This window comes from Sarcophilus harrisii, chromosome 2 (assembly GCF_902635505.1).
Source record: "Sarcophilus harrisii chromosome 2, mSarHar1.11, whole genome shotgun sequence".
NCBI classification, from domain to species: Eukaryota; Metazoa; Chordata; class Mammalia; order Dasyuromorphia; family Dasyuridae; genus Sarcophilus; species Sarcophilus harrisii.
The window spans coordinates 384214600-384240584 of record NC_045427.1 but is presented as its reverse complement, the minus strand read 5'-3'; the positions used below and the strand labels follow the sequence as shown (position 1 = coordinate 384240584).

The following is a 25985-nucleotide window of genomic DNA, read 5'->3' as shown; positions in this document are numbered from 1 at the left end:
GGGAAATGGGGTGGAATGGGGGTCAGGTTTCATGGTCAGCATTTCCTGAGCCCTGGCACCTGAAACTACCATCAAGGGATATCCTGGCACCAGTTACCCCAGCTTTCAGCAAGTTCTGTCCGGGAAGTGCCTGGAAAGAATTCGAGTACCTGGCACTACCTAGCATGGCAATGTAAGGTGAGAAAACCACTCAGCCTCTGCATTTGGTAAGATCACCATTCACTATTTCAATTATGTATATGTATTAGCTATGTATTTTATGCAACCAAATTGCAATTCAGTTTGTCTCTAAGCAGGGGTTCTCAAACTACGGCCCTGCGAGCCAGATGTGGCCACTGAGGATGATTATCCCCCTCACCCAGGGCTATGAAGTTTCTTTATTTAAAGGCCCACAAAACAAAGTTTTTGTTTTTACTATAGTCCGGCCCTCCAACAGTCTGAGGGACATTGAACTGGCTCCCTATTATAAAAGTTTGAGGACCCCTGCCTAGAGTATCCTTGTGTTCAATTCCATAAACTGAAGAAGCAAAAGATCTCAGTGGCATTTGATAGAGAAGAAATCCAACATACAAATTTATCTCTTCTTAACTTTCCCTATTTAATACTTTTTAGATTTTAGATCTAAGTCAGGCATTAAACCTAGACTTGGTTATCTAATAAGAATCTGTCATAGCTTGTAGTCCACTAAATTATAAGCAATGCTAACACTGTTTTTATTGGATAGAAACATCTATCTTAAGAAAAACAAAAACCACAGGTCACCTCTCCTAACCAAACTAATATAGTCAAGTCAAGAAATATTTATTAAAGACCTGATATATATATATATATATATATTTTCAAGATATAGATATCTTTGATAAAATGAAGATTATCTCAAAGGGAAGGTACCAGCATCATGAGGTATTAGAAAAGGATTCTTAAAGAAGGTGAGATTTGAGCTTGATTTGAAAGAATCGAGGAAAGCTAGGACACAATAGTATGGGGGAAAGAATGAAAGAATGGGATATGACTAGTTAAGTTAAGTTTGAAAAATGGAGGGTTTTGTGAGGAACAGCAAGGAGGTCAGTATCACTAGCTCATACATAGAAAGGAATAAAATATAAGACTAGAGAAATAGGAAGAAACCAGACTGTGAGGAACTTTAAATGCCAAATAGAGAATAGGATCCTAGAGATAACCAATGGAATTTATTGAATAGGGGTGACAAAGACCTGTTCTTAAGGTAATAAGGGAGAAGGAATTTAAGATAGGAGACTAGACAGCAAGCTATTGCAATAGTCTAGGCAAGAGGTGGTGAAGGCCTGCATCTACACAGTAGCAATGCCAAAAGAGAAATCCTTCCAGTGTCAAACATTGTGTAAAAGAAGAAAAACACTATGACATGAAGTTTCTAATATAATATTTGTATAGAGCTCCATAATTTTGTGTCACTCCATTAGACAAAAATCAGTTGTGGACATCTAGAAGTGAACTCTCTAATATTTGATCTCACAGCATTCTGTACTCCTCCTATCTATGATTAAGGCCATATTCAGAAGGACAAGGTTCTAAAAGAGACAGATACATAAAAAGTATTTATGAAGAATCACAATATGTATTTTTGATAAGAATAGATTATATCAGCAACCTTTCACCAATTATAGCTACTGAAGCTTGTGAAATTTGGTAAACATTGATATGGTCTCAAGGTCATCTAGGGAGCAATTACTACATTAACTTTGTTCTAAATTTAGCACACTGAACAAAGTCAAATTCAGTCACAGCTAATCAGAAAAATTCCAACTACAGCTTAATAGACAGTAGTACAAATTGCTACAAGATCACATATTGGAGACATCACTTCTAGCTGTTCATAGTTGCCTTCTGCCTTATGAAATGGTATAACAATCCTCTAAACATGTCAGATTAGAAACCAGGTGCCATACTGATGGCATTGCTCTTTTTTCCCCATCATTTAATTTTGGAAGGCATTTCAAAATATAATCTCCTTATTACTTTTGCTAAATTGTAGCTCCTTGAAAGTGGGGACTGTGTCTTTCTTATTTTTATATCACTACCAGAATCTAGCACATTCAGTGCCTTGTGAATGAAAGATATTTAATTATCAAATGATTAAATGCTAGTTTATTTATCAAACCTGTGGATGACATGAAGCTGGGAGTAATCACTAATATGATGAACAACAGAACAGAACAAAAAGATCAAGAAAGACTGTGCCAAACCTATTAAAACTCATAAAATGAACATTAATGATAGGAAAAATTTAAAGTCACAGTGTCACTTAAACTTTGGATTCAAAGAATCAAGTACAAAAAGATATGATGAAGGAAAAATATAATTCATTTTAAAAAGACAAAGTTTCTAACTGACTGAAAGATCATTATAAAGTAATAGCATGCCATGGAAGTAAAACAAATCTAATATAAACTAAAGTTATAAGAAAACTACAGTGTTAGAAACTCTGCTTGATTTTGACCATAAAACTGTGTCTAGTCTAGGTCCTTCCATTACACAAAGGGAAGTGACAAACAAATTTAGAAGTACAGAAGAGAGTAAGAGAATTCTATGCCACGCACAAAGCAACTGAAGCAACTGGGGATGGTTGGCATAAATAAAAGAAAATTTTGGGTGGAAGAGTAGATGGAGTAAGAGGGAAGAGCCACAATAAACATATACATATGGATATTGTGGAACATACTATTAGAATTTGTTCAAAAATAAAATGGATTTATAGAAAAGGTCATGGGTTCCTGAACCCTGGATAATTGCTTGTTGAGGATGCTATAGAAGCTACTCAGTGTTCATTTAGTCAGATATTCTTCTGGGTCTCTTGTAGCTCTGAGATTCATGAATGAATAAAGAAAACAGACAACTAGGCTACTAAATTTTTTTTCTTTAGTAAAATCAGGAATAATGGACTAGGGATTAAATAGTCAGCCATATATCTCTTGAAATTGCATTTGAACATGGTTACATGATGAAAATGAAAATACCAAATACCCCTTGACTCAACTTGGTCTTGAATCTTCAAGTTAGTGTGAAGAAAAGAAAAGAAGCATTTTCAGCAATAACACCTTTGTGTCTAACGCAAAGGAAGTGCCACACATGCCTTCTTTTATTTAACAACTGTCTTGTAAATGCATACTCTATGCTTGGCTTGAGGGAGGTATAAATATGCAATACCATACAATATTCAGCAGTGTAATATCAAATAGAATAAGAGCTCAAGAGAAAGACAGTAGTTACATAAGACTGAAGAAATGAAAATCATTTCTATCTGTGTATGTGTATGGTAGGGAGGTGGGGGGGGGGTGGAATAGCGGAAATGGAGAAGAATTCTCAGAGAATCATTACAATGCATTTTAAGACGGGGTTGGGATCCTAGGGAATAAGTAGCACATATGCTGGAAAATTCTGGTTTTGCATTTTGGGAAAGGAGTACTCTAATGGAACTGGAAGAAAATACAGGTAGAAGCAAATACCCTTTAATATATGACTGAAAAGGTAGGTTGCAATTCATTCCTCAAAGATTAACAAACTCTCCCATGGATATAACCTGCCTAATGTCAGCAATTCCGAATACCTTGAAGTCATCATTCAAATTCCATTCTCTCTTCATAGCTGCCAGATCCCTTATTCCCTAATATTCAACTCTACTTCCATGCCACAATGTTTCATTCTAAAACAACCTCACTCTTCCACTGTGCTCTCTGGAATGCCAACTCCATGGTCAACAAATTTGTTTTTATCTTAAATCATTTGCTTTTCTACTCCTGCTATCTTCTAGTTGGCTCCCCATCCTTCACCCCTCTGATGACACAATCTACCCCACCACTCTTTTCTGTACTTTCACTTCCCCTTGACTTATTAGTGAAGTGGAAGAACTGGATTACTCCTTGCTCCCCATTGACACTTTCAAGCTCTCCCTCTATCACTACCATTATGTACTGTCTCCTTTAACATTTAATTCTCTTTCCCTATTTTGATTATTTAGTGAATCAGTGCAACACTACACTGTTCCCTTAAAGCTCTAGCTCCTTTGTTGCAATCCTGACTTTGTCCTGCCAAGCCTCAGCATTGGATCACTCCTCTCATCCTCTGCCTTCAATACCACAACATGCTACTACTGAATGAAGCTGTAGAAAAACCATGAAATCATGCTGAATGGGTCTACTACAAATTTATAATGAGAATTTCAACTGGGTCTTCACTGTTTCAGGGCATTCCTTTAGCACCCCCTAATTAGTTCACTATAGTAGCTCTTTCAAACCTTTTAATCCCTCCTCAAACTTTCCATAATTGTCTTTTTCCCTCCCTCTCAGTTGAAAATATAGCTTCATATTTCACTGAAAAAATTTGAGAACATTTGTCCAGAGCTTCCTCTTCTCCACTTCTCCTCATCTCACAATTTAGATGACTCCTGCCACTATTATCACACAGAAAAGGAGCCCTTTTCCTTGCCAAGGCATTCTCATGCCCAAGTGATTCCATCCCATTCCATCCATTCTCCAGCAGATTTCTAACATTTCTACCCACTCATTTATCTTCAAACTTTCCCTATTGGTTGCTTCCCTAGTACCTACAAAACATGCCCATGTCTCCTCCATTCTGAAAAGACCTCACTTGATCTATCCATTCCCACTAGCGACTGTCCCATGTCTCTTCTATTCTTTGTGGCTAAACAGCTTGAGAAGGCTGGTTATAATGGGTGTCTTCACCTTCTTTCCTCTCACTTTCATCTTATTGTCTATATATTTTGGATCACAACATCATCATTTAATCAAAACTGTTCTCTCTAAAGTTAACATTAATCTCTTAATTGTCAATTATAATAGCCTTTTCCCAAAACTCACCCTTCTTGATTTTTCTATATCCTTTGACACTGTTCATCACTTTCTTCTCCCTGATACTTTCTTCTTTTTGTGACACTACTCTCTCTCCTGCTTTTCCTCCTATTTTTCTGACTACTCCTTCTCAAATTTATCCAAGTCATACCTGTTAACCTTGGAAGTCTTAAAGAGCTCTACTCTGAGCCATCTTCTCTCTATAGTATTTAATTTGATGATCTTATTTGATCCTGTAGATTTAATTATTGCCTCTTTCCTCATGATTCTCAAATCTACTTATGTGACCCTAATCCCTCTGCTAATCTCCAGCCTTACATCTCCAATTGCTATTATACATTTCAAGATAGATATTCTATAGATATCTTAAGCTCAACATATATAAAACTAAACTCATTATTTTTCTCCACCCGCTTCCAAACTTTCCTAGTACTGTCAAAAGGCCTACCATCCTCCCAGTAACCCAGGCTCAGAAACTAGGTGTTACCCTCAATTTCTTGCTCTCCTCCTCCCTCAATATCTAATCTATGGCCAAGTTTTGTCACTTTTGCCTTTGAAACATTTCTTCCTTCTTTCCACTATTCTGCCACCACCCTAGCAGAGTCCCTTATTATCTCATAACTGAATTTTTACAATTGTCTGTTAGTTGGTCTCCATGCCATAAATCTCTCTCTACTCTGAGCTATACTCATCTAAGTTGTCAAGGGTCATCTTCCTAAAGGACAGGTCTAACCATATCATTTTCTTACTTCATTCCAATGGCTCCTTATCACCTCCAAGATCAAATATAAAATCTTCTGCCATTCATAGACTTTTATAACCTATATAAATTCCTACCTTTCCAGTTTTCTTATGTTATTCACCCCTGCTACCTCCACATACTTTGCACTCAAGTGATACTCCTTGCTATTCCCAAAACAAGACACTCCTGACTCTAGATGTTCTTACTGGCTATATCCCATGAATAGAATAGAATCTCACCTTCCCTAGCTTCCTTTAAGTTGTAGCTAAAATTCTACCTTCTACAGGAGGCCTTTCCTGATCCCCTTTACTCTAAAACCTACCCTTATCTCTTGATAATTTCAAATTTATTTTGTACATAGCTTATTTGTATATAGTTGCTTAGATTTTTGTCTCTTCATTATACCAAGAGCTCTTTTATAGTAGGAATTGTCTTTTCCTTTTCTTTGTTCTTCCCCATGCTTAGCATAGTGCCTGGACCATAATAAATAATTCCTGACCTATATGGTCAGATTGTTAAGGGTCTTTAATACCAAGATAAGAAGTATGGATTTATTTGGTAGGCAAAAGAGGGCTATTGAAGGATTTTGAACAGAGAAGTGACATATTTCGAGTTGTATCTAAGGATGATTAATTCAATGGCATATGTAGGACAGACTGGAAGGGAAAAGGACTATTTCAGAAGTACAACCTTATACTAGTGATATGGTTGCAAAAGAAAGAGGAGGACAATATCAAGGTAGAATTACCAGGATGTGCTAAGTGAATACAAATAACTGCTTCCTTAATAATAGTGGGACTATTATACAAGATAATGAGAAAGAAAAAAGGAGGAAGAAGGAAGGGAAGGATAAGGTTAACTAGCAATAAATTATCTAAAGATGAGGCAAAAAATAATAAAACCTCACAAAGCTGAAGTTTGACCTTAAATATCCCATCTTCTAACTATACCTGCTTCAAGAGATGAGCTCAAAGAAAAGTTGTATAACAAAAGGAGCTGGAAAATAAATTTGACTGAAAAATGATAAGTAAAGGGAGGAATATTTGATATTGTTGTTAGGGCAGCGTCTGTTATACTCATTACAAATCACAGAGATCCATTTTACTACTATGAACCTTTCCCTCATAAGCACAAGCTTCTCCTCTAAGCTATAGTTTTAGGCCAAATCAAAGTAGCTTTTAAGTGCAAAGAATTTTATTAATCATTGCTAACTGGATCTTATAAAATTCTCTAAATAGAATCCTGATTATATTTAATAGCCATACAAAATAATATCTAGCTTCAGTTTAAGTGATGACTAAAAATAAAATAGAGAAAAGTGTTTATAAAAAGTATTATATTCAATGTCTGAAGATCCCAAGTGTACTTTAGTTTCCACTACTAATTTGGTATAAAATTTTCGATATTTCACATCTTTGAATCTCAATTTCCTCAACTATAAAAGGAGATAGTTGATCATCCCTAAAGTCCATTTCTCTCTAATGACTTTATTGCTCCCTACCTCCAGGTAAAAGAACTGTTTCTAAGACAACTGGCTCTAAAAGTCTACTGTATGGTCCTGATTTAGAATGACTAATGCCTAGTTAGTTCCTTGTTTGGACAAATGAAACACACCTGGCTGGAAGATAAACCCAGGTTTCCTGGATGACTCTGTATTCTTTTTATACCAAGCTATCTATCATGATCATCACTACATTTCAAGGCAAGCCTATCAACTTAAAAGGAGGGGGAGGACAACTAAAGATAGTTCCAGCTTTTACAACCTTTGCCCAAAACTGGATTACTGAAGATAATGAGAAAGTTAGTCCTGGAATTATACAACTTCCATATCCTTAAAATTATTTGAATATCTTCCAGACTTATTTGACATTATTCCCTTTCATATTATATACTTTATGTTGCTAATAAGTTGGGAAAAACGGGCTCAGGAACATCCCACCTCCAGATTCTTTGCATTTCTTTAAGGTGTATTTCTGTTGTGATTACACACATCTTGCAACTCTAATGTAGTGAATCCTTATCTTCAAGGCTCAAATCAAATGCTACCTTCTTTAGAATTTTTTTATTTCCCCCAACTAATAATTTATTTCAGTTCAATAAGAGTTAATATTGTAAAAAGCTACCATAGGGGAAAAAAACTCTAAAAAAAGGAAAAAGTCACTGCCTTTAAGGAGTGTACTCTCTACATCCTACAAAGGGCTACAATTTGCAAACAAATAAGTAAAAAAAGATAATTTGAAGAGAGAGCAAACACTAACAACTTGGGAGATGATTAAACACTTCTAAGTAACAACTGAGAAGTGTCAGCTTTTTGAGAGCAGCAATCACTGCATCTTTTTGTTTGTATCCTCTGAGCTTCAAATATGGTAGTCAATGAATAAATGTAAAACATTCTGTCAACATTGTAGCTATTCTCATAGGAAATTTCTTCTCTACCCTTTCTGATATTCAATCTTCTATTTAAAAACATAAGATTCTCATTACTATATGGTTTAACAGAAGAAATATCAAGAGAGATCCCCCCTTTGCTATGTTTTTTTTTTTGCACAGCATGAAGAATATGGAAACATGTTTAGAAGAATTGCATATGTTTAATTTCTATCGATTTGCTTGCTATCTAGGGGAGAAGGGAGGAGAAAATTTGGAATAAGATTTTGCAAGGGTAAATGTTGAAAACTATCTTTACATGTATTTGGAAAAATAAAATACTATAGAGAAAAAGAAAAGAAAAGAAATATAGGAGAGGATGAAATCTTCCAAGTCTAGAGGAAATCACGAGTAATTGCTTCTCTGATGGTGATCACAAGGAAACCACAAACCCAAATGGTTACAGTTCAAAATTGCAAGAACACTGGGGAAGTGTTTGCATTTTTGTTTTTCTTCCCGGGTTATTTTTACCTTCTGAATCCAATTCTTCCTGTGCAACAAGAAAACTGTTTGGATCTGCACATATACATTGTATCTAGGATATACTACGACATATTCAACATATATAGGACTGCTTGCCATCTAGGGGAAGGGGTGAAGGGTGGGAGGGAAAAATCGGAACAGAAGTGAGTGCAAGGGATAATGTTGTAAAAAAAATTACCCTGGCATGGGTTCTGTCAATAAAAAGTTATTATAAAAAAAAAAAAAAAGAACACTGGGGAAGGTCTGGAAAGAAGAGGTGGGGAAAGAAAGCAATGTTTCCTTCAGGTCATATCCAATGACAAGTTCTTGGGCAGAACACAATAGACTCTGGTTACTTAAGTGGGTAGTGTCAATTCTACTACTGATTCACTGTTATTCCCCCTCAATTTTCTCTTTAAAATGAACAGGCTAACCTGAAACTGTCCTAAGGTCCCAAGGGCTCTCGTGTTTTTAAGACTTATGCCAACAGCTTCGTTACGGGTGTGGCAGTGATGGAGAAACAGTCTAAGAAGCCAGCATGAAGGCATCTTTAGCAATGGGACTGAGCTAATTAGATTTTTCCCCCTTCCTCCTCTGCCCTGTTCTATAACAGGGCTGACTCCTTTCTAGTTTCCCAGCATCTCAGTAGAGTCACTCCTCTCCAGAGACGATGCCTCGTCCCTCACACATGTACACACAAAACATCACTCTATAAACCCAGGATACAGACAGGTATAGGTCATACTGAGAGACCCATCAACACAAGCAGTAAAAAATAAACACACAAGGCGATCTCCCTGTGACCGCGCCTATACACCCTGAGACAAAGACAGTGACACAACCACGGACATAATGTCACACAAAAAGCCTCACAAAGAAACGGACATGGAAACACACAAAACCACACTGATATACCCACACCCAGTTCCGTCCCACTCGTCTTTCTCCTGCCCCGCCCTGGAAACGCCCCTTGCCACCGCCCCACGGACTGACACCCAGGTGGGGGACCTTGGTCTGGACCCCATCACCTTCTGGAAGGATGCCAGTCCAGCGCACCCCAGTTCCATAGCATCCTGACTCACCTGTTCCCGCCTCCAGCCTCGGCCTCCAGCCTCAGTGCCCTCCCCAGAGCCATTCCCGGGCCTCTTCCGGCTCCGTCATGTGACCGCAAGAGACCGGCCGGCTGCGATCATGTGCTGCAGCGTTCAGCTGACAGGACCTCGCCTCCAACTCCCTCCCCCTGTCAGATCGCTTTCTTTCTCCTCAAACACTCATGTCTCCTGGCGGCGGAGTTCTGCACTACAGGAGGTGTCCCGGAGGAAGAGAGAGGGAGGAAAAGGAAAGGGAGAAAGGAAAATGAAGGAAGAAGGAAGGTGAAGGAGGAGAAAGGAAAATGGAGGAGAAGAGAAGAAAATGAGGAGAGAATAAAGAAAATGGAGGAAGAAGGAGCAAGAGAAAAAAGAATGGAAAAGAAGAAAAGGAAGGGAAGAGGGAAAGAATAAAGGAGAAAAGAGGGGGAAGAGAAGAAAAGGAAAGAGCAGGAAAAAAGAGAAAGAAGAGATAAATAAGAGGAAAAATGGAAAAGAGAAAGGAAAGAGAGTAGAAGAACTGAAGAGGAAAAAGGAAAGAAGAGAAGAGGATGGAGAAGAGAGGAGGGAAGGGGAAGAAGGGGGGAAAAATGGGAGAGGAGAAAAAAGACAGAGGAAGGGATGAGAGGTGAAGAGGAAGCAAGGAAGGAGGAGAAGGAGGAGGAGAAAGAAGAAGGAGAGAAAAAGTTGTAAAAAGGAGGGATGGGAGAAGAGAAGAAATAGGTAAAAGGGGGAAGAGAAAGGGAAGGAGGAAGAGAGAAAGGGAATCAGGGAAGGAGGAGAGTTAGGGGGCAGTGAAAGGTGAAACGTTATTCTATTTTTATCAGAAATTTCCAAAGAAACTGGGGGTATTCAGTCTGGAGAAGAGTCTGAAGGGCTTGTCACATAGGGAGTTAGGCTTCTTGAGCTTTTCTCTAGAGCAGTCTCAGGAACATCGAGAAGTTACTAATGATCACATTTGGGCTCAATATCAAGGAAATCATCTTTAACAATTAGAGCTGTCCAGAACTGGAAAGAGCTGTCTCAGGAGCTATGGGCTTGGCAAAGAAGGCTGGATGACCATATGTTGAGAATGTTGTCTTAAGAACTTTCTTATGGGTGTTTGGGTTGGAGTAATTGAATTTGTAAACCTTTCCAGTAACTGAAATTCTGTGGGATGGAGTGGGATTGTGGAGGGAGAGGCAAGAAGAGGTGACCTTGCAAGGAAGGCTTTAGCAACCTAACTCAGGCCCTATACTGGCCCCTTGAACCGTACCTTATTTGCAACAAACAACAGCTACATTTTTCTTCATTTTGTCATGTTCCATTCTTAGGTAAATTTATATTCCAGGGAATCTGGTCTCCAGGGCCCAGAATATAAGTCTCTCTAAGTTTAGTCAAGGTCAGTAGGATATTTTGTATTCATCAATAAGTCAATATGTATCTATTAAGTGCTTACTATGGACCAGGCTCATTTGATATTAAGGGAGAAAGTTTGTGCACATATAGTCCAATTTTATTGAGACTAGAGTACATGGAAAAGGAGTACTGTGTAAAATGAAACCCATAGGTCAGTAGTTTCCACCCAGAGATATACTAGAGCTTGTAAACAGATTGATTAATTTTCATTGTCAATATTTATACTTTGAAAATTGAACAGCTGCAAATCAAGTTATGATTTATTGTGTTGTTGATTGTCTAGACTTAAAAGGATGATGGAGAAAATGTTAATAATGCAAATTAAATTTAAAACTATGTCTGAGTACATTTTTACCCCCAGAAAATTAGCTGTTAAATATTTACTAACACACTACTCTTCCCACCTGATAAGAAGGACCTCTAAAAACCCTTCATTCCTCTTGTCTATTGCCACTGCTTAGGTAGGAATGGAAATGTCAGTATCTGGCATTTCCCTAATGCTAGTTAAAAGCTTCCCTTTAAAAGCATTTAGGCTCACAAGAGTTCAAACTGTAAGAAAGTTTTATTTTTATAGTAAAGGAGGTGGAGAAAACATGTGCCTGGGTTCACACAGAGTCACAAAACCCCTCCAATCCCCATAAATCTATAAAATCTCTATGACTTATCATATTGCCCTCCTCCTTAGAAATGGTGGGGTGGTAAATGTTTAACAATCCAGCAAAATACCCATGTATCTGGGATGCAATTTAAATTTAACCTGCATTATTAACATTCCTCTATCTTTCTCTTCAGTCTAGACAAGCAACAAAATAATAAATAAGTTCTGATTATAGTCTTTGTTTACCAATTCCCAAAATGTAAATACACTGGAAAATAAGATAGTTCCAAGATTCCCCTGGCACTAAGCCTAGCAAAGCAAGTTAAAGGTCATTTCTCTTTGACAATACTCCTTTTAGGTTCCTTTGTCTGAGTCACATTTTGTTCTTTTGCTGAAAGCTCTAGCTTTTCTTTTCTTTTCTTTTCTTCCTTTTCTCCACAGTGTTGTGACTCCTGGCCCTCAGATCTATTGCTGTCCTAAGATGTGCTCCCAAATGAGTTTGTTCATTTTACTGGTGCTTTTGTTCAGTTCTATCTCATCATTTCTCAAAGGTAAACTTTATTCCAACAAGAGTTTCCATTATTTTTTGGAAGTTTATGGAAAAATTCCTATAATGCCTCAACTAATTTCAGTTCTTTCATATGAATAAGCTAGAGTGCTTCAAGTGTTTTGAAACTTCATCTTCTTTTATACCTACCTTCTCCACAAAGATCTCTTCTGAACAGTAGTGGGAATGCCTTCTTTGACTGTTCAGAGGTTTTTTTCCCCCCTTGGAATTATTAAGATATGGTGAGTCAGTCCTATTTGCATTTTTTTCCCACTGTGTCTAACCAGATTGCCTCACACATATATATGTCTTACTATATTCTAGGGTTCAAAGTGGGCCCTTGTACTTCACTTACCTTTTAGCCTCTTGTCTTCCTTTGTGGCAGCTGGGCTGGATTATACAAATTACCCCAGGCTTTTCCCAAAAATCAAGGAGAGAGGAGCAGAGCTAACAGTTCCTAAGAATCTATGGAGAGATTTTTGAGGATTTGTGCCTCAAAGACAGAAGGGGTAGCCTTGCTCTGGGGACAAAGATGTGTGCCTTTTCTATAGAAACTACAGGAAAGAGTAAAATACTAGATATTTGTTTTTGTTTTGTTTTTTTACTGTAGGCAAGAGGAAGACACCATGCTTTTTTTCCTCTAAGGCAATTGGGGTTAAGTGACTTGCCCAGGGTCACACAGCTTGGAAGCGTTAAGTGTCTGAGACAGATTTGAACTCAGGTCCTTCTGGCTTCAGGGCTGGTATTCTATCCACTGCACCATCTAACTGCCCTGACACTTAATGTTGTTAACTAGAACAGTATCATAGACTTATGTCTTAGGAGAATTGTTTTGGCAAATGTGTCAAGCACTGACACACTGCCAAAGGAAGACTTTCTCTCACCCCAGCTATCATCCTTCCTGAATTTTATGCAACATTAGCTATTGTTAACCATCTTCTTCTTTTTGGATGCTGTCTCTTTCCAGGAATTCTGTACACTACTTCACTAATTTTTTCCATCTGATTTTTCCTCTTACTGGATTACTGCCATAGCTTCTTATTGGTTACTGGGGTGAGAGTTGAGGCCTTGAGAAAAAAAAAATATTTGGAATAATCACTGGGGGGAATATAATAGTCAATCAGTTGAATAAAACCCTGATAGATAGAAGTTTTCTCACTGTATCTCAGAGTCATTTTCTGTTCTCTAGGATTATTGCTATTTTTTTTTTAATTTGCTTAGAATTTAGCTTTCTTTTAGTTAAATTTTCATTTACTCTAAAGTCATCATATAAATATATATGATTTCACTTATTTCACTTTGTAATAAAAAATCTGTAATATAAAACATATAATTAAAATATTCCATTTTTTAAGATTCCTTTTTTAGCATATATATAATATATATATATATATATATTCTGTAAGCATAATTCTATTCAATTGCATAGGTTTTCCAGATATTCATCTTTGTATGTGAACCTATTTTATTTCCCAAAGAATGGTACTATGACTATTTTTACTATATGTTGGAATTTTATTTCAATCTTTGACTTCCTTGAGGAATATTCCTGACACTGGGATTGTTAGGTTATAGATATTGAAAGGAAATGATATGATTAGATTTGTGCATAAGGAAAATCCTATGAGTCATTATGTGGCAGGTTAAAAAAATGTCATTTTAACCTACTTTAATAGAAGCCTGGTTATCTCAAAAAAGTGAGTCAATAATAATATTGTTTTCTGTCCTGGTCACATTATGTCCACAATATTGCATTTGGTTTGGGGCAACACATTTTACAAAGAACATTGAGATACTTCAGTGGCTCCAGAGAATCAACTAATTAACAAAGATATATTAATCATTTACTACATGCCAAACAGTCTTCTAAGTGCTAAGAATACAATGGCAAAATATAAAATAGTCTCTGAAATATGTAAACCCCACAGTCCCTTGAGAATATAAACTCTCAAAGAATTTATATTCATTGGGAAGAGTTCAGGAATAAAACATGTACAATAACAGATATATATAAACATATGTAATTATAGACATATATATACGCACACATTTCATACTCATACACATATGATACAAGGTAATTGGGAGAATAGGTACAAGCAGCTGGGAGTGGAGTAGAATCAAGAAATTCCAGTTTTGAAGGTGACACTTAAGCTGATGAGAAGGTAGTAATTGGGCTGAGTAATAATGTACCATTGAACTTTTAGGTTTTCCAAATGCTTTGCATACATTATTTCATTTGATCCTAACCACAACCTGTGAAGTAGGTGTTATTATCCTCATTTAACAGATGAGAAACTGAAGATCAGAAAAGAGGGAGTTAGGATCAAAGGGGAGGATTCAAATACAAGTGTGACTTGATTTGTAAGTACAGTATTCTTTCCATTTTTATCACACTTCCTCTCAGGGTGAATGAGATGGGGAGAGTAGGCCATGACTAGATCATTTTAAACAAGTTTATTATTGATAGGTTTGAAGGCAGTGAATAGCACTGTGCAAGTCACTTCAGTTTCCTCATCTATAAAATGGACATAATAATAACACCTATATTCCCAAGGTTGTTGTAAAGATCAAATGAAATAATACAAGTAGAATGTTTTGTAAACCTTAAAACATTATATCTGTTGTTGTTATTCAGCTGTTTCAGTAAGATCCTACTCTTTGGGACCTCATTTGGAAATTTTTTGGCAAAGAAACTGGTTTGTCATTTCCTTCTCCAACTCACTTTACAGATTAGGAAACTGAGGCAAACAGGAATAAATGTAAGTGTCTGGAGGTCAGATCTGAACTCAGGAAATTGAATCTTCCTGACTCTAAACCCAGCACTCTATCCATTGTCCCACCTACCTGCCTTGAAGAATTATACAAATGCTGGCTATTGATATTGTTATTATTACTTATAGATTTGTAACTGGGAAAGACCTTAGAGATTATTTAGTCCTAGTCCCTCATTTTACAGGAATGTTCTACAAAGAGAACAAGGTAGGGACATTAAGTGACTTGTCCAAGAACGTATAAGTCATTAGGGGCAGAGCCAGGATTCAAACCCACCCCTCATGTACCATGCTGCCTCCACAAAGTGTATATTCCTTCTGTCTAGATCATCATAAGGAATCATTAGAAACTGAAGCTGTTTAAGTTGAAGAGATGTGGTAGGATGAGAATAAGGAAAAGACTATGAAAGCTGTCTGTTTGAAGAACTGTGATAAAGAGGAGAAATTAGATTGAATTTTTATACTCCAACAGAGAAAACTAGGACTGCTGGCTAGAAGTCATAGGGAAGCAGATTTCAGCTTAATAGGGGGAAAACTTTTCTAATAATCAGAACTGTCACAGAATGGAATGGGTTGTCATACAGGTAGTGAATTCTTATCACTAAAAGTCTTCAAGCAGAACCTAGATTACCTTTTATTGGGAGTGCTCCAGAGGGAACTTGTGTTTTAGGTGGAATGAGATAATTTTCCAACTCTAAGATTCTATGAATAATAAAGAAGAAATGGTAACAAGACTAGGAGTGAGCACTCCCTTATAATCTAAGCATTTTCAAATCAGTAGTTGCTTTACTTCCCAATGTAGGAAAGAAAAGTTTTTCACATAATTTGCCTAGTTCATGACCACGGTCCTTACCAGTTTTGAGAGTCTATGATTTGGTGATCAATAGACAAGCTCCAGAAAGTCACTGCTAGCCTGCAAATATTTCTGATGTTCCCTAACTGTGATCTAATTAGAACACTGAAGCATAGAGCTCCTCCATAAAAGCACAAAGACACTCTAACTCATTTTCTTTATTTTCTAAAATTTTATTTGTTTTTAGATCTACATTCTTTCCCTCCTATCTCCCCATACCTTCCCCTTCCCTTTGAGAAAGCAAGAAAAACAAAACTCTTGGAACAAAAATGTATATTTAAACAAAACAAATTCACAGCATTGCCCATCTCACCCACTTTCAAAGCCTAACATACCTATTCTTTTAAATATAAACGCTGCTGCCTCACAGAACTGGAGAACTATTAGGTTGTTCAAGGTGCTCCAGAGTCCAATTAGGTCATATCCTGGAAGTGAAAACCAGAAATCTACAATCAATGTAAATTTAATTTAGGAGACCAACTGTTATCTCAGTTTTGTTGCCTCCTGACAAAAAGGCTTTGATGCTAAACCAAGGCAATAGGGTAAAATAAAAAGAAAACTAGATTTGGATTCTGAAATCATGTCACTTCCCTGCTTCTCAAATTCCTCATCTTTAAAATGGGATAGAGGAATTGGACTAGTAAGAATAGCTAGCATTTATATACTGCTTTAAAATTTACAAAAACTTTACAAATATTCCTTCATTTGATCCTTATAACAATTGTAAGAGGTAGATGCTATTATTATCCTTGTTTTACAAATGAAGAAACAGAGATAGGGATTAAGTGACTTGTCCAGGGTCATATAGCCAGCCAGTCTAAAGCTGGATTTAATCTGAGCTCTTCCTGAATCTAAATCCTAAATCTAGGTTCTAAACACCATGTCATCTAACAGCCTCTCCAGATGTCTTCACTGGTCCCTTCTATTTCTGTGATTTAGGATCTAGTACAACCCATTCATTTAACATATAATGGAGCAAACAGAAGCTCTCCAAATAAGGAAGGGTTTGTTCAAGATCACAAAGGCAACAAATAGCATAGTCATAATCCAAATCCAGGTCCTCTGACTCCAAATCCAGTCCCCTTTCTATTATACCACATTGTCTTCTTATTTAATTCTGCACTTTCCGTGGCAAAAAAAAAAACAAAAAAAAAAAAAAAACAAAAACAGACAACTATGGAGGAAAGAGCAGAGTGCAGATCTTATCTCTAATAAAATTAACTCAGGTTCTGGCAATGTTTTAAATTTGACACAGAACTTTTCTCACAGAAAGTGTTTTTAAGGTAGGAGGTGTAAATATTATGACCTTGTTTCGCAGATGACAAAGCAGGCCCAGAGAGTAGTGGCTGGCAGAGCTGTGATGCCATTAAGTGGGGAAGAAGTAAGGCAGGGGAAAATTAAAGATTCCAGCCTAGGTTTCTGACTCTCAGCACTGGGCTCATTGCAGTACCCAAGATTCTCTCTATAATGCTGTTTTCAACATTGACTTTAATATTGTTCTCCAATTGAAGTTGACAAGTGAATTAACTCAAGAAAAAAATGTATGGTAGGAAAAAACAGGGATCATTAATCCCCCAAGGGCACATCTGGTTCCAAATCTGTTTTCAGGTCCTGCAAAAAGTACATACAGAACCCAGGGCTTTTTTCTGCTTCCAGAAGTGCCTGATACTGAGAAACTTGCTCATTGTTCATCAGGGCATAAAATTTCAGGGAAAGCAAGTGAGGTGAGGAGAAGCAGTTCTGGAGTGTTTATTTGCTGAAAGATAATAGAACCAGGACAGGTATAGACTTTTCCTATCTTATCTTCAAAAAAAATTCTCTGTGCATGTCATTAGGGTAAAGGGGGAAATCTGCCCAGGGAATAGTTCTGTTGATGGAGGTGGTGATGGGACGTAATCATTCAACATATCTGAGAATTGAATGCATCTTGTCTGTTCTCACACCCTGATGCAGGCATCTCCCCCTACATACACATACACACACACGTACACACACACTAGATCTAAGGTTTCAACTTCAGAAAGGTGGCTTAGCACGAGATTTTTGAATTTGAAGCAATAAAACTAAATTTTAAAAAGAAAAAGTCACCACCTTTAAGAAATATACATTCTACATTCTATCAAAGGCTATGTCTTGTAAGCAAGACTTGTTGGTAGTATGTGATTTTGATTTAATCATTATACTACTAAGTCTTAGTTTCTTATGTAAAATGGGAATAATAATACTTGACAGGCTAAAGGTACAGGTGTGGGGAATGAAGAGGTTAATGAATATAAAACACTTTGTAATCTTAAAGTTGTTATTGTTTTTGTCCTTCATTTTCAGAGGACCAAAGGCATCATGAGTGATATCTTGACTTGTGGGTGAATTAGATTTAAGTAAGGCTGGACTTTGCAAAGTCAGCAGCCCCACTGAAGTCCAGTGGCAAAACAAAAGTCAAGATGGCTAGTAATGGCACGGGATACAGTGGATGACCTTGTCACCTTCTATGTATGACCAAACTCTAAGCACTTCACAACCATTAGAATAAATTGTTCTCATCCATTTATTTATTCTGCCAGGGAAGTCTTCACAGCTTGGGCAGACATCTCCTTAACTCACCAGTGGTTTGAGACTTATTGATCATCCTCAACCTGATGTAGCCATCTGCCAAAATAGTTCACCAGATGTGGCTGCTGCACATGCTACAAGCTTTTTCGAGGCCTAGGTGAGAGTTGAGTACCAGGTGGATGCCAAAGGTGGATAAACAGCCCTGAAAAGGCCCCAACAAGCCCTCACATCACAAGTGTTGGTCCTCCTTGAACATTTCATACACCCCTAATCAAGGGACTATTTTAATTATGTCAGGGAGGCAGATTTCAGCTCAATATAAAGAAGAAATCAGATCTTGTAATCCTACTCTGGGAGATAACAAGGCCACAGTGAATAGAGAGAGCCATTACAGTCAAAAGACCAGCATTCAATTCCCAAGACTTGACATGTTGGCTCTACAACTCTGAGAAAGTCATATAACTTCTCTCAGTGTCCTAGACAACTCTCTAAAGAGATATAAGTTGCAGAGAAAGTTCTATCCTGTATTGGTAGAGGGCGTTCTGTACATCAATGAAATCAGGGATCCAGGCCCTATCCTTAAAAACAACTTTCTAGCAACTGAAACTGTCCAGAAATGGAACAGCTTTCTCATGAACTTGTGAGCTGCCTTTTCTTGAAAGGGTTCAAACAAAAATTAGACAACATCTTTGCTGCATTGGATACCCTGTGAAACTCTTCCTGCTTCTCCCTCTCCTTTTTAGGCCCTCTAAGCTCTTTAGAATGCTAAACCATCCTAACTCACTTCTTACTAATTGATCCTGTTTCATTCTCTTCCCTATTTCCTCTTCTTCCTTACAAGTTTTTGCACTAAGTATAGGGTTAAATCCTGGCCTATGGATTCTCAACCTAGAGGTACTTGCCCTGTTTCAGGAGGTGAAAACTGTGAATTCAGCCTTGCCAAAATCATTGTAGGATGCAGAAGGATCAGCAGAGCTAGAATGTTGTTGAAGAGATGGGTAAGGGGCTGGGGATAGGGACATGGGCCTAAAGATACAGGAGCTTGAGGAATTTGTGGTTGCCTTTCTTTAGAACTCTTGGAGAGCCTGAAACTAAAAGGCACTTCTACTGGCTATCTTCAGGAAGACAGAATAAGAATCAGGGCAAGCAAGTTGAATGAGACTTTATTTAAGTTTATAAAGAGAGTTTGTGGCGGCATAAGCAAATGAGCTAGGATTGTCCATCTGTGACTGAATATTTGCCTCCATGCTGGGCATTTATATTGTACTTAATTGATACATTAAAACTCATTACTAGAACCTGCAGCCATGGCTATTCCAGATAAAGATCTCACTGGGGACTTGGAGCTAAAAAGGCCAAGGCTGCTATGACTTTCCATCCTAATCTTGTCACCTTACTTACCTTATAAAGCTAGAAATTTTTAGAAGGGTATTCCTCTGATAGACTTTGCAACTCCTTCTAGCAAGTCTCCTACCAGGATAAGATAAGTGCCTTCTTCAGTCCTTCTTTCCAAAATTTTGTACATGCAAAGCTCCTATTTAGCAACTCTTACTTCTCCTTTTTCTAATCCTGGGAAGACATGTCTTTTCTCTTCATTTTTTAGATGAAAAAATTTTAAAATGACTATAACTCCTTACTATTGAATAGCTATTCTGTTTCTTAGATTTTTCTTTGTGGTAAGATTTGGAGTGTTGTACAGAAGTTTTTACTTCACTCAAAAAAAAAACATTAAGGTGGGTGCAGATAATGTGATAATAATTTTGACAGTAACAGTAATAATGACTGGCATTTATCATTTTTACATTTTGCAAAATACTTTATGTACATTATTTCATTTGAGCCTCAAACAGCACATGACAGTAGTCATGATCATCTCCAAATGGCATTCATGTAGCACTTTATGCTTTTAAATAGGGTAAACAGAATTCATCTCATGATTCTTACAAATTCCCTATAAGCTAATATCTCAATGTAGTAGCAGACTTCATCTGCCTCAGACATTTATTAGCTGTGCAACCCTGGGACACCTAGATAAAGCCTCAGTTTCCTCATCTTTACAATGCGGATAATTTTAGCACCTTGGAATTTTTGTGAGAATTAATAATACCATACATAAAAAAGCAATTTACAAACTTTAAACTACTATATAAATGTCATATATTGTAGCATTCAGAAGGGATCATGGAGATCATTTAATTATAGTATAAGTAGATCATCAATGTATATCTAAAAGGAACCTCAGAGACTGCCTAGTCCAATTTCACCATTTTATAGATGTGAAGACTACGTTATAGGGAGGTTAGGCATTTTCCTAGTATTAAATTGCAGAGACTGTCTCTCTTTCCCTCTCTGACCTCTCTTGTTCTCTTTTACCTTTTAGTCAGTTAACAAGCATTTATTAAGCACTGGGCAGCAAGCCATTGTGCTAAACTCTTGAGAAAGCAAAGAACTGCAAAAACATTTATGTTCAAATGGAGGAAACATCATATAAATTAATATGGGCTTATAAAATATATACTGAGAAAAGGAAAGAAAGTTATCTTGTTGTTGTCATTTAATCATTTAATTGTATCCGATTCTTCATGACCCTGTGGATCATTTAGTCCGTGGGGTTTTCTTGACGAAGATATTGGAGTGATTTATCATTTCCTTCTCCAGTGGATTAAAACAAAAAGAGATTAAATTACTTGTCTAGGGTCACACAGGTAGGAACTATTTAAGGCCACATTTGAATTCAGTCTTTCTGACTCCAGGACCAGTATTCTATCCAAGTCAACCAGCCACAGCAGAAAGTTACTGTATTCCTATAAGGTCTGGCTCTTTGTCTGGGCCAACTCCATGCATCTTGGTCCTTGCTATTTCTAATTGCTAGTTCTCTGTCACAGACATCCAGCTGGCAACTCCTTAACCATCTTCTGCTGCCCTCAAATGGTCATACAGCGTATGAGTAGGTTGAGGAATTGAATGGTTAGGGAGTTTTAGGAAGAGTTAATTTATATTGTTGAAGTCCGTTGATATGAGGGTAAGTGGTGGAGAGAAAAAATGTGAGTCATGTAACAAACTCATTGAGGAAGCAAGGGGAGTGACCTAGTGTTCTATAGACAATAGCTAAAAGATTTCGATTGGGTGGTAAATACAAGCAGCATGACCCTCACAGGAAGAAAATTTACGGAATGGTAGAAGAAATGAGAGGACCTGGAACTGGCAATAGAGAGCAAGGAATAATTCAACTTTTTCCCAGTGAGCTGAGAGGATTGAATAATGGGGCAGCCAATACTTGAATAAATGGTCAGGGAGGCTGTGTAATCAAGGAAATCCAGGTTTCAGTGATAGCTAGTACATGGAAGGAATGTGAAAAAAAAAGATTTAAGATAAGGGAAATGTGTTGCCTGTGAAACAGACCTTTCAGAGGACACAGTAGAAGGGGTGCATGGGTTTAGTTGAAACTGTGAGATAAAAGGGATGTGAGATAAAAATGAGATTCTAAACTCCAGTAAGATTTAGAATTCTATGTAAAGTATGATCAGATATGAGAATGTTCATCACAGATTAGAAGTCAAAGGATATGAACAGATAATTTTCAAATGAAGAAATTGAAACCATTTCTAGTCATATGAAAAAATGCCCTAGATCACTATTGATCAGAGAAACGCAAAGTAACACAGCTCTGAGATATCACTTTAGATCTTTCAGATTGTCTAGGGTGACAGGAAAAGATAATGATGAATGTTGGAGAGGGTGTGAGAGGACTGGGACACTAATGCACTGTTGGTGTTGTGAAATGCTCCAATCATTCTGGAGAGCAATTTGGAACTATGCCCAAAGGCTATTAAACTGTGTTCACTCTGTGATACAGCAGGATTTCTACTGAGTCTGAATCCCAAAGGATTCATAAAAGAGGGGAAAGAACTTATATGTGCAAAAATATTTGTAGCAGTTCTTTTAGTAGTGGCAAGGAACTGGAAATTGAGTGGATGCTCCTAAGTAGAGGAATGGCTGAATGAGTTGTGGTGTATAAATGTAATGGAACATTATTGTTCTATAAGAAAAGATGAGCAGGCTGATTTTTAGAAAAGCCTGAAAAGATTTACATGACTGATACTAAATGAAGTAAGCAGAATCAAGAGAATGTTGTATATAGTAACAAGAAGATTATGTGATGATGGATGAACTTGGTTCTTTTCAATACTGAGGAGATTTAAGGCAATTTCAATACACTTGAAATGGAAAATGTCATCCACATCCAGAGAGATGACTATGAAGACTGAATGTGGATCAAAGCATAGTCTTTTCACTTTTTGTTGTGGAGGTTTGTTTTGTTGTTGTTTTTTCTTTCTCATGTTTTTTTCCCTTTTGGTTTGATTTTTTTGTGTGTGTACAACATGATGAATATGGAAATATCTTTATAACTGCACATATTTTACCTATATCAGATTGCAGTCTTGGGGAGGAGGAATGGGGGAAAAGAGGGAGAAATTTTTGAAACACAAGGTTTTGCAAAGGTGAATGTAGAAAACTATCTTTGCATCTATTTCGAGAAATAAACTGCAAATAAAAGAAAAATAAATATGTATTATCTTGGGGAGAGGGGGAGAAAGAAGGTATCATTTCTTTTTCCCAAAAGGCATTGGAGAGCAGGTTGGAGACAAGTAATATGAGATGGGAGGCTAAATGGTCAGATGCAAATTACTGCTTCAGTACTCCTCTTCCCTCCAAAGGATGGAGGTTAGGTAGGAAATGGCACATCAGAAGACTGAAGACAGCCTGAATAGCAGAAGAAGGAGATCATGTTCTCTACCAAATTTCTTCTTCCTCTTCTCTCAAGAGACAAATGCAAAAGGAATTGGAAGGCCTGGGATCAAAGGAAAGAGAGCTCTTTTTTTTTTTTTTCCTCTACTTTTAGTTGAGAGATGATTCTCCCAGCAAAAGGTGAACATATTCTTATGCAAGCACAGATGGAAGTCATCGATTCTGGGCAGATGAAAGATATTCCAGAGGCCTTTTGCCATATTCCTTTAGGGGATATACTGTGCAGGACAGCCCCTGATCAAAGGAAAGTCTCCCTGCTCTTCTCACCCGAGAATAGTTTGTTCTTGTATCCCTATCACTTAGTACAGTATCTTGGTACACAGCCAGTACTTAATAAAAGCTTGCTGATTGAATATTGTTGTAGAAAGATGAGTTCTGTTGTTATCCTTCAGGTTTTCAAAGCACTTTTCACTTTCCTCACAACAAACATAGGCTAAGGGAAGTAAGAGGACTTATTCAAGATTGCATAGCAGATAAGTGACTGAGTCAGGATTGGAATCCTGGTACATTAACAACAGGCTCAATGTTTTTTCTACTATAGAATTCCTTCCATGACTTCCTTTATGAAGATAACACATAGACGAGGCGAATACCAGGTAATGCCTTTCTAACTATAAGGGATACAATATTAAATCCCCTCTACTGTTAAAGTGAATTCTCATTTACTCTTTCTTTCTTTTTTTTTTTCTGTAGGTGTAAGTAGTATGTTATAAAAGCATGGACACTGAATCTGGAGTCAGGGGCCTTCCTTTGGTCTTCTGTGATGGAAATGTCACTAGCGTTATCCTACTTCATTGGTAAAAAAAAAATTGTACTCAGGCAATCTACTTACAGGACTGTTTTGGGAATCAAATAAAATAATTCACAAAGTAGTTTATTATTGTAAACCAATATGCAAATATGAAATATTGTTATTAATGGGCAAAGTCAGTTAATATCCAGTATTTGTATTTCTTCTCCCCCAGGTTAAATATGTCTTTTGCAAACTGTGGACATACAGTGATGTATGGAATAGAAACAAGCTCCAGCTCTTGGATCTTGGGGATGATAAACTATTCTTTCATTGACCCATGTGGGGCTTCCTGGATTTCATAGGGAATTTATCAACCTGAGTTAAGAGAGAAAAGGCATCAGTGGATGTTATTTGGATGATGTTTGATACTTGAGAAATTTGACAAATTTGGGTTTGACTTTTCCCACTTAAACCTGTACAAATGAAAGTCTATTCTTTGCCTATCTTGGTCTTGCTTCTGGAAAAACAATTTAGGTCACTTAAATGTATATGCTTCAACTTCTCTCACACAGAACCACAACTGCTATATTTCCCTTTGGAATTCTAAGATTCATTAAGAAATTTATAAATTTTTATTTTCCCCGTCATTCTTTTGAGGCCCCACTTATTAGCCCAAATTTCTGGGGTCCATTACTAGCACCACAGTAACATTTAACCATTAATGATGTCTTGCTTTTACAAAGGGATTTTTTTCTTTTAAGTTATAGCACAGATGTATAAATATTTTCTCCAATACCTCCAGGACTTACTTCCCCCTAAACCTCTTCCATCTCTGAGGGTGACTTCATGAAAACTTGGTTTCTACATAGCATTGGTCCCAATAAGAACTGGCATTCTTTCACTGGACTAGGATGAGATAATTAGCAAACGTCATTTAGGCAATAGTGCTTGACTGGCCACAGTACCTGGTCTGGATTCTGACTTCTGGATTCTTGTGATAGAAAAGTCTAAATGAAAAAATGAAGGGGGTTGTATTTCTCTTAGGGTCTCAGAGAGAGAGAGAGAGAGAGACAGAGAGACAGAGAGAGACAGAGAGACAGACAGAGAAAGAGAGACAGAGACAGACAGAGAGACAGAGAAAGAGACAGAGACACACAGAGAGAGAGACAGAGATACAGAGAAAGAGAAAGACACAGAAAGAGAGACAGGGACAGAGAGACAGAGACAAACAGAGAGAGAGAAACAGAAAAAGAGACAGAGACAAAGAGACAGAGACAGACAGAGACAGACAGACAGAGAGACAGAGACAGAGAGACAGAGACAGACAGAGAGACAGAAAGAAAGAGACAGAGACAGACAGACAGAGACAGAGAGAAAGACAGAGACAGACAGACAGAGAGACAGAGACAGAGAGAGAGACACAGAGAGACAGAGAGAAACAGAGACAGAGACAGAGAGACAGAAAAAAAGAGAGAGAGAGAGAGGAGAAAGTCAAAGATTGAGTTGAAAACTGACTCAGGCTTTTTGGAAGACTAGCTGTATAGTCTCTTATAAAAGGGCTTTCCCCAGCCATGTGACCAACCAACCAGAGCCAGTTACAGACTCTCATACACATGTCAGAGTATATATATTACATGTTCATGTACATGTATGCTTCACAGTCTCTCTAAGCATTTCCTTTACTTGAAATCATGGTTGTTCCAGAAGTAGCTTCCTATCATTTTCCACATGGAGAGATGCCAACTGAGCACACAGCTAAGATTGATACACGTGTTATACCCTCATTGCCTCAGCATGGTAGTCATGGTAGTCAACAAACATTTATTAAACACTAACTATATGCTAAGCATTCTGCTAAGTTCCAAGGGATAGAAAAAAAAAAGGCTAAAATAGTCTCTATCTTTAAGAAGTTTACCTTTGAACAGGGGACACAACCTGCATAGTATTATAGCACATAAATGATACATGTAGTATGAATGGAAGATTATGTCAGAGGGATCAGGAAAAACTTCAGTGAAAGATGAGATTGGAATTAAGTCCGGAAGGATGCCAGGGAAGCCTGGAGGTGGAAATGAGGAGAGAAAATATTCCAGATGCCAGAATGGAGGACAACGAGTGGGAAAGAACAGACTCAGGAAATGGAGTGGCCTGACTAAC

General features: G+C 37.4%; 1 protein-coding gene and 1 long non-coding RNA gene across 3 annotated transcripts in view; one reads left to right on the top strand and one right to left on the bottom strand.

Moving 5' to 3' along the window:
• The window catches only part of SLC36A1 (solute carrier family 36 member 1), a 79529-nt gene extending 69896 nt beyond the window's left edge, over positions 1–9633 (bottom strand). For both annotated transcript variants that reach the window (XM_031953558.1, XM_003756741.4), the window contains exon 1: positions 9561–9633. The gene's annotated coding sequence lies outside the window, so the exon portion shown is untranslated. The remainder of the gene's footprint in view (positions 1–9560) is intronic.
• Positions 9634–10247: 614 nt separating this feature from the next.
• Positions 10248–23958, top strand: LOC116421658. The gene is made up of 4 exons (XR_004232134.1): positions 10248–10289; positions 12004–12113; positions 23637–23691; positions 23789–23958. It is a non-coding gene; the product is annotated as an uncharacterized LOC116421658 (long non-coding RNA).
• Positions 23959–25985: the final 2027 nt, after the last annotated feature.